Source organism: Schistocerca serialis, chromosome 10 (genome assembly GCF_023864345.2).
Source record: "Schistocerca serialis cubense isolate TAMUIC-IGC-003099 chromosome 10, iqSchSeri2.2, whole genome shotgun sequence".
Classification (NCBI taxonomy): Eukaryota; Metazoa; Arthropoda; class Insecta; order Orthoptera; family Acrididae; genus Schistocerca; species Schistocerca serialis.
In genome coordinates, this window is record NC_064647.1 from 198897572 (window position 1) to 198910029 (window position 12458).

The window sequence follows — 12458 nt, forward strand, 5'->3', positions numbered from 1 at the left end:
TTGCAAGAATTGTGACGCGAGGCGACACCTGGTTACATCACTCTGAACTGGAGAAGAAGAAACTGAAAAGCAGAACTTCCCCAAGAAAAGTGATGGTTTGAGGGAAGTCATCATCTGTTTTTATTTTTGAAATAGACAACTTATTTCATGCTTTTCTGCTATTACTTAATTCTGTCCCCTTGGGCATTTTCAAGTTACTTGCATCACAGTGCAAAAATTGTAATCACGTATCTCATCTTCCATAGTGTGGTGAAGCTCTGCGTAATGGTACCCTAATAAGGGCTATATATCAACGTGGTGGTTACGGGCACAAGACATGTGAATTCTGTATGTAAAATTATAAAAGATGGAAACTAGCAGCCTTAACTGATAAGAAAGTTAAGGGGCAGAATCATGATGTAATGCAAATCACAGCCAATCTCAGATAACTGAAACTTTGTTGTGCCTATTGCGACTCAGAATATCCGCTAAATGGTGAGTAGCAACTTTCCTTCTCTAATATTGTTACATTCCATCCTGGATTTTCCATTGTTTGATTTTCTTCGTATTTTTGTTATCCCTTTGTCCCACATTGGCGCAGCGTTGGTATGATCTCACATGGTTAGTTTAAGGAATTACCGCATTCCCCTCTCGTTGCCACATGGTTACCGCTCCCACAGAATATAACTGTGAGTACCAACCCATCATTCACCTGTTGAGCTGTGGGAAACCGCCTAAAAACCACATCCAGGCTGGCTGCCACACCGTCTATGTGCCGGCACGCCTCCCTACACCAGCTACATGGGCATACTGAATCTGCTCAAGGTGTGTAACGCAATCGCGTTCTAGCCCTCATATAAATCCCATGTGAGGTGGTTAGCCTCCTGTGTGATTTATTCATTAACTAATAGAAGTTCCCCTCCAAAAATGATGACGGAAAAAGGATTGTGGTGAGTGTGATCGTTTAACAGATAAATGCCATCCTACAAATTTACAGTTACTTTAAAGTCAGTACCGCCATTAGACTGTTTTTTTAATTTGCAGTGTTACATTTACACGATCATCGTTTCGGCTTAAAATGCCATTATGAAGTGTTTTAATGTTATGCAATGCCTAAGATGCCATACTGTCGTATTTAAATACACTATTGGACACATTGTCTAAGGGTCAACTCAGGAGACAAGGGGGTACTCAGTGATAAAGCAGTAGAATTTTACCAGAAATATTTACCCTTACACAATGTGTCTAATAGAGTATTTTACATACGACAGTATGCCATCTTAGACACTGTATAACATTAAAACACTTCATAATGGAATTTTAAGCCGAAATCATGGTCGTGTTAGTGTAACACTGCAAATAAAAAAATAGTAGTCTAATGGCTGTACTGACTTAAAGAAATATATTATGACTGTGGCCCCACATTATGAAAAAATTATTAAATTTGCTGTTAGATTTATTTTCTTTATACATAACACAAAGTTGATCTTGAATTTGTACAAGAAACGATCATGTATATTGATATAAACCAAAAATGTAAATAGTCCTCACTTGATAGAGGTGTTGGTAAGAACCTTCTACAAACGACATCGCGTGGAATTCAGTGTGCTTCTCTAAGGTGAGCGAAGAGAACAGGTGAAATGTACAATATCGATAAATAAGCCGGTAATCGGATGCGGTACCACGATGTCATCTAAGGAGGCAACGTTGAGAAACCTCGATTCGAATTTCGGCCGGCTGAAAAATCAACGAGACCTGCGAGCCGAAATTGTGTGTATTACCGAAAGTGTGGCTCAAGCCGGCGTGCTGATGACGGCTGCTATTCATGGTCGGCCTCTGCATGGAAACAGGCTCCGCCTTGGTGGCCGATCGTAGTACGAGTGCGAAAAAGAAGCTAAGAACAGGTAAAACCGCGAATGAAATTACTCTGCAGTAGCATGGCAAAGTACTCGGCTGACTCCCCAAAATCACTTCTGCCACCGTCTAGACTGGGACCTTTTCACTGTGCCAGAACTCGGCCAATCCTGCCACGCGGAGCGGCCGCGTGGTTTGAGTCGCCATGTCACGGATTGCGCGGCCACTCCCGTCACAGGTTCCAGTCCACCCTCGGGCGTGTGTTTGTGTGTGTGTGTGTGTGTGTGTGTGTGTGTGTGTGTGTGTGTGTGTGTTGCTCTTAGAATAAGTTAGTTTAAGTAGTTTGTAAGTCTGGGGACCGATACCTCAGCAGTTTGGTCTCTTAGGAATTTACACACATTTGAACATTTTTGGCCAATCGTCGCCGATGAACAAAGCTTTCGTCAGTTATGGCCTTGCAACAAATTCGTCTAGGCTCGCACTACCGTACTCCCATCAATCTAGGCGCCAACAGCTGCCCTAAAGCCCTGATCTGCAACCTGTTCAGTAAACTGTATAAATCCCTTCACAGAACAAGGTTGGAAAATGACAGTTCCTGTGCAGGCTGCTAAGCAGTGGCTCAAATGTCCAGGTCTCGACTTCTACCATGCAGTTATGCAGGCCTCAGTTGCATAGTGGCGTGAAACAGTTGAAAGGGATATACACTGTCTGCAAAAATGACTTTTTGGCTGTCAAGATTGAATCAACAAATCAAAATGTTCGGAGGTATGGAAAAGTAAATCAGACCCACTTGCTTTGAAGTTGAGCACCCTAATTGCACTTGTTTTGGAGAGAGCGCCCTACTTGCACTTGTTTCCGAGTGAGCGCCCTACTTTTTGGAGTGAGCACCCTACTTGCACTTGTTTCGGAGTGAGCGCACTTGTTTTGAAGTGAGCATCCTACTTGCACTTGTTTCCGAGTGAGCGCCCTACTTTTTGGAGTGAGCACCCTACTTGCACTTGTTTCGGAGTGAGCGCACTTGTTTTGAAGTGAGCATCCTACTTGCACTTGTTTCGGAGTGAGTGCCCTACTTGCACTTGTTTTGAAGTGAGCGTTATAATTGCACTTGTTTTGGAGTGAACGCCCTACTTGCACTTGTTCTGGAGTGAGTGCGCTACCTGCACTTGTTTTGGAGTGAGCGCACTACTTGTACTTGATTTGAAGTGAGCATCCTACTTGCACTTGTTTCGGAGTGAGCGTCCCACTTGGACTTGTTTTGGAGTGAGCATCCTACTTGCAATTGTTTTGGAGTGAGCACCCTACTTGCATTTGATTTGAAGTGAGCATCCTACTTGCACTTGTTTCAGAGTGAGTGCTCTACTTGCACTGTTTCGGAGTGAGCGTCCGACTTGCACTTGTTTTGGAGTGAGCACCTTACTTGCAATTGTTTTGGAGTGAGCACCCTACTTGCACTTGTCTCGGAGTGAGTGCAATACTTGCACTTGATTTGAAGTGTGCATCCTACTTGCACTTGTTTCAGAGTGAGTGCTCTACTTGCACTGTTTCGGAGTGAGTGCCCTACTTGCACTTGTTCTGGAGTGAGCACGCTACTTGCACTTGTTTTAGAGTGAGCACCCTACTTGCACTTGTTTTGGAGTGAGTGTCTTACTTGCACTTGTTGCGGAGTGAGTACAGTCCTTTCACTTGTTTTGAAATGAGCACCTTACTTGCACTTGTTTTGGAGTGAGCGCCCTACTTGCATTTGTTTCGGAGTGAGCGTCCTACTTGCATTTGTTTTGGAGTGAGCACTCTACCGGTTCTCGCCTCACCTGCTGCTGCCGTACGGCGTCGTCTTCAGCCCCAGAGGCTGCGTCCGCCGAACGCCGCAGCTTGGCCAGCGGCTGCATTCCCGCGCCGCCTCCAGCCACGCCGCCCCCGACCGCCCACCCGGACGCCGCAGCCGCCGCCTCCTCCTCCACGAGGCGCGTCCAGAAGCCGGAGACACTGCCACACACCAAAACATGCACACCTGTTACACATCGCTTCCGCATTTTTTGTTCTTTTGTTTTTACAAAATTTTACTACATTAACTGTAGCGTTTAAAATGTTTACATCACCATAACAGACAACAAACTCAATTAGTTCATAAATCGCAAGCAGAGGAAAAGCGTAATGTCATTTGTACCCTAGTGATTCTTGTGGAACGGTTTCTGACGTGATTATGGCCCCACGACAGGGATTAACAAACATCGAAAGTGGGATGACGCAACGGATATTTCATTTCGGACATCATTAGAAAGTTCAATATCCTGTGATCCATTGTGTCGAGAGTGTCCCGACAATACTAAGTTGTAGGCATAACCTCTGACCACAGACAACACAAAAGCTGACAGCCTTAACTAATAGACTGAGAGCAGCTGCGTTTGCGTAGTGTTGTCAGTGCTAACAAACATACAGCACTGTGTAAATCGATGTGAGACGTACGACGAACGTATCCGTTGCGCGTGTGTGCAGAAATTCTGTGTTAATGGGCTTTACCAGACGACCGATGTGAGTACCTTTGCTAACAGCAAAGCATTTATTGCAGTGCCTCTCATGTGTTTTTGAACATATCGATTGGAGCCTATACGACTGGAAAACCGTGGCATAGGCAAAAGAGGCCCTACTTCAGTTGGTACGTTCTGATGGTATGGTTCGAGTATGGCGCAGACCCCATAAGGCAAGCCTAGTTGTGGAAAAGGCACTGTGCAAGCTGATCGTGGCTCCATAATGGTGTGGTCTGTGTTTACATCGAGTGGACTGGTTTCTCTGGTCCATCTGGACCGATCATTGATTGGAAATTGTTGTGTTCGGCTAATGGGAGACCATTTGGAGCCATTCAAAGATAGAATTTTTATGGATTACCATACGCCATGCCACTGGTCCACAACAGTTCTGGATTGGTTTGGAGAACATTTTGGAAATTTGAGCGAATGATTTGGCCATGCACATCACCCGAAATGCATCCGATCTGAAATTTATGGGACATAATCGAGAGATCAGCTCCTGCAGAAGATGTGCACCTGCAACACTTTCGCATTTGCGGACGGCTGTAGAGGTAGCATGGCGCTCTATTTCTGCAGAGGACTTAAGGCGACTTGTTCAGTTCAAGACACGTCGAGTTACTGCACTGCAGCGACCAAAAGGAGGTCTGGCACAGTCTTAGGAGATGTCCTGTGACTTTCGCCACTTCAGCGAATCTCATAATTTTATTGCATCATTCTGAGCTATTTCTTAATCTACACTCCTGGAAATGGAAAAAAGAACACATTGACACCCGTGTGTCAGACCCACCATACTTGCTCCGGACACTGCGAGAGGGCTGTACAAGCAATGATCACACGCACGGCACAGCGGACACACCAGGAACCGCGGTGTTGGCCGTCGAATGGCGCTAGCTGCGCAGCATTTGTGCACCGTCGCCGTCAGTGTCAGCCAGTTTGCCGTGGCATACGGAGCTCCATCGCAGTCTTTAACACTGGTAGCATGCCGCGACAGCGTGGACGTGAACCGTATGTGCAGTTGACGGACTTTGAGCGAGGGCGTATAGTGGGCATGCGGGAGGCCGGGTGGACGTACCGCCGAATTGCTCAACACGTGGAGCGTGAGGTCTCCACAGTACATCGATGTTGTCGCCAGTGGTCGGCGGAAGGTGCACGTGCCCGTCGACCTGGGACCGGACCGCAGCGACGCACGGATGCACGCCAAGACCGTAGGATCCTACGCAGTGCCGTAGGGGACCGCACTGCCACTTCCCAGCAAATTAGGGACATAGTTGCTCCTGGGGTATCGGCGAGAACCATTCGCAACCGTCTCCATGAAGCTGGGCTACGGTCCCGCACACCGATAGGCCGTCTTCCGCTTACGCCCCAACATCGTGCAGCCCGCCTCCAGTGGTGTCGCGACAGGCGTGAATGGAGGGACGAATGGAGACGTGTCGTCTTCAGCGATGAGAGTCGCTTCTGCCTTAGTGCCAATGATGATCGTATGCGTGTTTGGCGCAGTGCAGGTGAGCGCCACAATCAGGACTGCATACGACCGAGGCACACAGGGCCAACACCAGGCGTCATGGTGTGGGGAGCGATCTCCTACACTGGCCGTACACCACTGGTGATCGTCGAGGGGACACTGAATAGTGCACGGTACATCCAAACCGTCATCGAACCCACCGTTCTACCATTCCTAGACCGGCAAGGGAACTTGCTGTTCCAACAGGACAATGCACGTCCGCATGTATCCCGTGCCACCCAACGTGCTCTAGAAGGTGTAAGTCAACTACCCTGGCCAGCAAGATCTCCGGATCTGTCCCCCATTGAGCATGTTTGGGACTGGATGAAGCGTCGTCTCACGCGGTCTGCACGTCCAGCACGAACGCTGGTCCAACTGAGGCGCCAGGTGGAAATGGCATGGCAAGCCGTTCCACAGGACTACATCCAGCATCTCTACGATCGTCTCCATGGGAGAATAGCAGCCTGCATTGCTGCGAAAGGTGGATATACACTGTACTAGTGCCGACATTGTGCATGCTCTGTTGCCTGTGTCTATGTGCCTGTGGTCTGTCAGTGTGATCATGTGATGTATCTGACCCCAGGAATGTGTCAATAAAGTTTCCCCTTCCTGGGACAATGAATTCACGGTGTTCTTATTTCAATTTCCAGGAGTGTATTTTGTTTGAATGTAAGAGGTCTTTCTTTTGTTCTCTGTTTGTATTAGTAGTCCAGTTCAACATAGTTTTTTTTTCTATATCTCCTTATACGTGAGATACACACTATCTGACAAAAAGAATAAAGCACCGAGGACTGGTCGGACGTTAATATAGCTTGGTAGTTACAGTTGCAGTTCTCTGTGACAGGGACGCAGGCCATCACAGCACTTAGTATATTAATGTTTAGTGTTGTTACCAGCCCCAGGTTCAAGAAGTCTGTTTAAAAAATTCCAGAATATTCGTAGTTTCGCGCCAATGGTGTTGTTGGAGTGAAATGCGGTTGGTATCCGTGCATTTAATGTGTAACTGCCGGACGTTTCATTGTTGTTTATCTGTTAATTATTGTTCAGTGCTGTATTGAGTGGAACGTTGTGTTGCACAGATTGCGAATCTCGAAGTGGCAGAGTTAGAGGAGTAGAGCGTCCACTTTAAATTTTGCGTGTAACTCAATGATACGAGGGCAGTTCAATAAGTAATGGAACACATTTTTTTTCTCGGCCAATTTTGGTTGAAAAAACCGGAAATTTCTTGTGGAATATTTTCAAACATTCCCGCTTCGTCTCGTATAGTTTCATTGACTTCCGACAGGTGGCAGCGCTGTACGGAGCTGTTAAAATGGCGTCTGTAACGGATGTGCGTTGCAAACAACGGGCAGTGATCGAGTTTCTTTTGGCGGAAAACCAGGGCATCTCAGATATACATAGGCGCTTGCAGAATGTCTACGGTGATCTGGCAGTGGACAAAAGCACGGTGAGTCGTTGGGCAAAGCGTGTGTCATCATCGCCGCAAGGTCAAGCAAGACTGTCTGATCTCCCGCGTGCGGGCTGGCCGTGCACAGCTGTGACTCCTGCAATGGCGGAGCGTGCGAACACACTCGTTCGAGATGATCGACAGATCACCATCAAACAACTCAGTGCTCAACTTGACATCTCTGTTGGTAGTGCTGTCACAATTGTTCACCAGTTGGGATATTCAAAGGTTTGTTTCCGCTGGGTCCCTCGTTGTCTAACCGAACACCATAAAGAGCAAAGGAGAACCATCTGTGCGGAATTGCTTGCTCGTCATGTGGCTGAGGGTGACAATTTCTTGTCAAAGATTGTTACAGGCGATGAAACATGGGTTCATCACTTCGAACCTGAAACAAAACGGCAATCAATGGAGTGGCGCCACACCCACTCCCCTACCAAGAAAAAGTTTAAAGCCATACCCTCAGCTGGTAAAGTCATGGTTACAGTCTTCTGGGACGCTGAAGGGGTTATTCTGTTTGATGTCCTTCCCCATGGTCAAACGATCAACTCTGAAGTGTATTGTGCTACCCTTCAGAAATTGAAGAGATGACTTCAGCGTGTTCGTAGGCACAAAAATCTGAACGAACTTCTCCTTCTTCATGACAACGCAAGACCTCACACAAGTCTTCGCACCCGAGAGGAGCTCACAAAACTTCAATGGACTGTTCTTCCTCATGCACCCTACAGCCCCGATCTCGCACCGTCGGATTTCCATATGTTTGGCCCAATGAAGGACGCAATCCGTGGGAGGCACTACGCGGATGATGAAGAAGTTATTGATGCAGTACGACGTTGGCTCCGACATCGACCAGTGGAATGGTACCGTGCAGGCATACAGGCCCTCATTTCAAGGTGGCGTAAGGCCGTAGCATTGATGGAGATTACGTTGAAAAACGGTGTTGTGTAGCTAAAAGATTGGGGAATAACCTGGTGTATTTCAATGCTGAATAAAACAACCCCTGTTTCAGAAAAAAAATGTGTTGCATTACTTACTGAACTGCCCTCGTACGTTTACAGTGACACATCACATGATCCAGAAAGTAAACGGTGATGAGTACTTACGCCGTACTCGGTGTTACGAATGGTTCATACGGTTTAAAAATGGCCGGACGCAAGTTAAAGACGACCCAAGCTCAGGACGCCCTTTGACGTCCACCGACGACGCTCATGTCAGGAATGTCAACGAAACTGTGTATGGCAGTCTTGGACTGCATGGCAACGCGAGGGCAGGAGAACTCTTTATCAAGGTTCAGATCGACGACATTTCACGACAACAAGGAGACATCTCCATATTGTTCACCAACCACATTGGAACCCCTTCGCACCAGTGCTGCCATCCGAGAACAAGTAATGGACTCACTGTGACATCTCGCATCATCTCGCACCACTGTTTGGAGGCTAGCACTGGGGGACTAGGTTTGGTTTGGTTGTTTGGGGGAAGAGACCAAACTGCGAGGTTATTGGTCTCATTGGATTACAGAAGGACGGGGAAGGAAGTCGTCCCGGCATTTGCCTGGAGCGATTTAGGGAAATCACAGAAAACCTAAATCAGGATGGCCCGAAGCGGATTGAACCATCGTCCTCCCGAATGCGAATCCGGTGTGCTAACCACTGCGGCACCTCGCTCGGTCGGGGGACCTGGGGAACTAGTGTAGGCTGCCATTAACATGACAATACAAATGACTTCATATGGAGTAATGACGCGATCGGGAATGATGCACTGCTGATGTATGGTCCTGTATTGTGTTCAGCGGTGATCTGTAGTTCTGTAGTACCCCAGATGACCACTGTCAGCGAATATGTTGGCGATCTGGGAAAGGACCAACTCGGTCACCAGGGGAGGTGGCGCAGTGGTTAGCACACCGGATCGCATTCTGGAGGATGATGGTTAAAACCAGCGTCCGGCTGTCCTGATTTACGTTTTCCATGATTTCCCCAAATCGTTACAGTCGAATGCCAGGATGGTTCCTTTGAAAGGGCACTACCATCTTCCCTAGGACCAATGACCTCGCAGTTTAGTCCCCTCCCCCAAATGAACCAACCAACCACCCCATTCCGTCAACGTTTTGGAGACGCTCGACAGTGTTTCTCCTGGCGTCAATGAGTGGGGAGCCATGGCAAATGACTGCAGGTCACCGTGCGTCCTCGTGATATACCTCCCATCCCACAGTATTGTGGTGCCATGTTGCTGGCTGTGTCATCGATGTCGAGGTACTCGCATGGCCAGCAACGTCCCTTGATCTGTTCCCAATAGACCATATGTGGGACCAGTTGGACGTCAACTCAGTCCATTCCAGTGCCAATATCCCGGATATCAAGGACCAGTTAACAACACCTGTGGTCCACCTAGCCCCAGAAAGAGAACGACGGCTTCAGGATGTCCTTCCCAACTTAATCAGTGTATAAATCCAGGCCAGATCTGGTGCAGTGTCTTACTGTTAAGTGTACATCTGACCTGATTTTGTAATCATACCCTTTGACCCAGCAAAGTTTAATTTTGTTTCTTCTTCTTCTTCTTCTTGGGGGGGGGGGGGGGTCATCACGCTTTTGTCGAGTAATCTATTTTTTTGCACCTTTCAGTGATGTTTGTGATCATTTTCCTTTGTCTGTAATAGGTTACTTTTTTCTGTTAGCAATAGTAGCCTCCATTTTCATTGAAACCGATTCAATTTTTTTCCCTTTATGGGTATATGTGAGAACCATATTTTATGTCACTTTAATGCGTAATGTATCTATATATGTGGGATTTCTGTTAAATATACCGTTATCTAACTTCGAGAGCACACTGCTGTTTGTTTCCCGTCCAAACAGTGTTGCTCGTTTGCAGCAAATGTCGTACTGAAGTACGCATCACACAGAGTCATTGTGTAGACGCGAGTGTGGAAGATTGTCAGGATCTTTTTAGAACATCCAAGGTGGGGCTACATTCTTATTGGCTGTTTCATTTTTATGGCACTTAAAACAGTAGGCTCTGATTGGAGGATAGGGGAGAAGGCGATACATCATGTAGTGTGTGTTAGGTGGCGGGGGCAGGGGTTGGGGCCCAATTGTAGGGCACACATCTTACGCCATTTTATTTAAACGTGGCGTCAGTTTTAAACACCATTTTAATGTGACACTGATCAAAGAGACAGGAATGAATTTGTACGTAATTATCACGGAAATAATGTAACTTGGCACTATTTTAAAGCATCATTTCAATATGACAAGTAATAAAGAATATGTACATGTACGCAATTTCAAGTAAGTGTCTTGGTGTCATTTTTACACATCGTTCTAGTGTTACGACAGAGTATGTCTACGTATGTAATTTTACGTAAACACCACGGCAATAATGCACTCCTTTGACCATGGCGTCATTCTTACACATCATTTTAATGTTACGCCAGAGGTATGTAAGTGTACGAAATTTTGCGTAAATATCACAAAAATAACGCTCATGTTTGATATTGGCGATGTTTTAATAATACGCTCTGACTCCCATGAGAGGAAGGGTCACAAACCAGAACTGGGCTTTCCATTATTTTGTATTTTTTATTATTTCATTTTCTCCGACATTTTGAATTTTGATTGGCTGTAAAGAGGTGGAGTGGAGGGGAGGGGTGGAGAGGAAGGAAGGTGTGAGGGAAAGGGGGAATGGCTTGTTGATGTCACTGATAAAGATGCTGACATCACTGATAAGGATGATGGTATCATAGTTAAGTAGGACGAGACTCTTGACGTCATAGCCCCTGCATGTAGACAACTGACGAGTCGCAACTGCATACCTACAAAACTAAGGTAATGTGCTGCATCTCCACTACCTAACAAATCCTCAATCCAGTAACGAATTCGTTTGATACTCCACGCGAACTTACTTTCGAAATTTCTTTTAGGAATTACTTCCTACTGTAGCTACCTTCCTACTGTAGCTATCTGACTGTCTGGAGCTATAGCTTCAGAATGTCGTGTGAGAAGAGTGCGTGATGGGTTTCTCATGATTGGTGTATTTGGAATCCTTGCTAGTGAGCATGGAGGTGGCGGTTCTGTTTGAAAACAGAGCTCAAAATATTTTGACGATATTGGATAGTAGTTCATCAGTTCCACTTCGTGTTCCCGTTTGGGGAGATTCATCTCAATATGGGTTCGTTTTATGTTAGTGACCAAGACGTGTATTTCGTATGCAAACAAAACAGATAACTCATCCACATACCTCAGAGAGAGCGTTCTAAATTGGAGTAACAAGTATGTTTCTGACAGACTTGTGCGCACTTCATTAACAGCGGTCAGCCAACATGTGTACAAGGCGAAACTGTCTTCGGTCTCAGCCGGGGCTTAATTAGCGTCTGATGGATTCCTTGCTCTCCAGGTCTGGCACAGGTCTCCGCATAAGGCAGTAACAACCAGTAAAGCCACGCAGAACGGGCATCATTACCCGCCGCAACGACGGCTTCTGCTTCCGTACGGTCCGAGGAGTGACGAGATGTCCTGTCCAGCTACAAGCAACAGGGCCATGCAGAGTCTACAGGCGCACCCGAGTGGTGATGTAAAAAATATGGTTTCTCGGCCCAGTATTTACGTGTTCGTCGATTTTTGATCTGTGGCGGTCTAAGGCATGTTCCTGCGCCTAAATTTTCGTCCCTGCTGGAACGCATTCAGTATTTGGGCTTGCTCAGCTTGTCGGGGTACGGAAACACAAGCAGCGTCTTTATAGCCTCTCAAGATTACATCTGACAACTGTGATGGAGGATCGCCGTATTCTGCACCTGAGACATCTGCACATTTCACCCAACAACACGTTACGTGCTCGCTGCAGAATTCTGTGTCATCCCACAACACTGGCTGGAAACCAGTAGCTACCAGACTTTGAAATTATGGTCTCACTCGTAGGCAGCCGTTAACACCACAACACAAATGGCTGCGGTCATAGTGCTGCCCCGACAGAGGACCGTGGACTGGTGACGAATGGCGTTCAGTTCAGTTCAGTTCAGTTCAGTTCAGCGACGAAACCTTTCTCTGCACTACCCCGGGTGACTATCGTCGTCAAGCATCTACATCTACACTCATGCTCATAAATTAAGGATAGTGCTGATACATGGTGAACCAACGCTCTGGTGGGTGGTTTGCGGGTTTAA

General features: G+C 46.8%; 1 protein-coding gene across 1 annotated transcript in view; it reads right to left on the bottom strand.

Annotated features, from left to right (window-relative positions):
- LOC126424683 (uncharacterized) overlaps positions 1-3689 on the bottom strand; it is a 223591-nt gene extending 219902 nt beyond the window's left edge. Inside the window, exon 1 of the mRNA XM_050087410.1 lies at positions 3642-3689. The gene's annotated coding sequence lies outside the window, so the exon portion shown is untranslated. The remainder of the gene's footprint in view (positions 1-3641) is intronic.
- Positions 3690-12458: the final 8769 nt, after the last annotated feature.